Here is a 1,844-nt window from a genome sequence, read left to right on the forward strand (position 1 = left end):
AAGCGTACACGAGAGCACGACGACGGATGAATGTTTTGTTGAAATGAAAGCAGACGTTGTGTGAATGCATGCATAAAATTGAGGTTAAACCACTAGACGCAAAAAGCCAAAAAGCAGCATGGCTAAAAAGCGATGCTGCTAAAAGCACATAACTAAAAAGCATAGACTAAAAAAAAAGCAGTGATTTGATGGTGTCCTGAGTATTTAAACTGGGCTTTTGGACTCTTAAGGGTGGTCTGATACCCTACATGGGTTACTTTAATGAATGTCATTACTACCTTTCTGAGCCTTGAATGTGCTAGTTGCGTGGACTGTCAGTGTAGGGACAGAAATCTCTCAGATTTAATTAACATATCTTCATTGGTGTTTTGAAGATGAACGAAAGTCTTACAGGTTTGGAACGGCATGAGGGTGAGTAAATGATGACAGAATTTTTATTTTTTGGGTAAATTAACCCCATTAAACAGTTTGTCAAAGGCATCAAGAGAAGAGACTGACTTGCATGGAATGGCATACTGATCAAAACTGAAGTACTGGTGAACTGAATAATTCTTCCCAGATCCAGGAGACAGGGCTGAGCACTTCCAGCAATGCCTTGAAGATGCTCCTCAATGCTTGTTCCACTCTGAAAAAAAAAATAGTAGAGGACTATCACTGATATGTAAAATAAAAAAATAAAAAAATTAATAAATTAAAACAAACCTTCTAGAAGATATCCCTACTTGAGACGTAGACACCTTTCCTAGTCTCTTCTGGCCTTGACAAGACACAAACAACAAGCATTTTAAGATCATCAACACTGCTTAAAGAATGCTATATGAAGTTAATCCTTAGTCACAGTTAATGCAACTCAGTAGCTACAAAACTGCTGTGAAAAGTGGCACAATGACATTTCTCTTTTCATTTTGTACCTTCAAATTATATTCCTCGTTAGAAATGCCTCTCTGTATAGTTTTGATTCTCCATAGCAAGTATCCGGTGGCACTCTTACCAACATAGTAATGCTTCATAGAAAGACAAAAATACAGAAAAAGGAGAAGAAAAAGTGTTTTAAAATCCAAGAGAAGAATACATCACCTGTATTATGGGCATGCGATCAAAACATTTAAAAGTTGTCAACAATTCATTAAAACTAAAACAAAAACAGTGCGATACTTACATAGCCATTTTTGAAGAAGGGGACACTGAGGTACGGGAACAAAGGCACAATTCCTCTGGCATAGTTTTCGTTCACCTTCCTTGGTGGTGATGTACTGCAAAGCTTGTTACTTAAAAAAAAGAGAAAGATAATATGTTAGTTCTGTGCTATGACATGCCAATAACAGTCACTCCTAATAAACAGGCAACATTTTAAAATGCGTTACTTGTACCAGCACTTACATGTACCGCTCTGATCAGGCCAACTAACTCTGTATGTCTAACAGCAATAACGTAAAATAGTTGTTCGTGGTACCGTAATCACTGCATAAGGTTAACATAATGAAAACAAAGACGCGGCTGTTTTTAAATGAGATGTTCTGCCTTCCCCATTGGCTTCTTCTTCGCGCAGCGTTGAGCCAAGTTAACGCTAATCCCACAGCGTCATCTATGTGGCTTCAATAAATATGCAATGGCGGCTAATTCATCTAATTAATTAGACTAATTAATGACATTGGAAACATTTAGTCTTTCGTGAGCTGAACAGTAGCAAATATAGCGTTTATATAACATTCCAATGGTTTACATAACATCATATAATTTCTATAAAAATGTGTCAGCTTATGCCCCATTGTGACGTTACATAATTACACGTTTAAAAAACAAATTAAGCGGATATACCAAAGCTAAATACAGCTGAAAATCAA

The 1,844-nt window shown here is 36.7% G+C and overlaps 1 long non-coding RNA gene across 1 annotated transcript; it reads right to left on the minus strand.

The window, feature by feature from the left end:
- Positions 1–434: 434 nt before the first annotated feature.
- LOC107683726 (uncharacterized) lies at positions 435–996 on the minus strand. The gene is made up of 3 exons (XR_001633759.1): positions 912–996; positions 703–757; positions 435–625 (listed from the first exon to the last, which is right to left on the minus strand). It is a non-coding gene; the product is annotated as an uncharacterized LOC107683726 (long non-coding RNA).
- Between the last annotated feature and the right edge of the window lie 848 nt (positions 997–1,844).

This window comes from Sinocyclocheilus anshuiensis, unplaced genomic scaffold (assembly GCF_001515605.1).
Source record: "Sinocyclocheilus anshuiensis isolate Anshui unplaced genomic scaffold, SAMN03320099.WGS_v1.1 scaffold2191, whole genome shotgun sequence".
Classification (NCBI taxonomy): Eukaryota; Metazoa; Chordata; class Actinopteri; order Cypriniformes; family Cyprinidae; genus Sinocyclocheilus; species Sinocyclocheilus anshuiensis.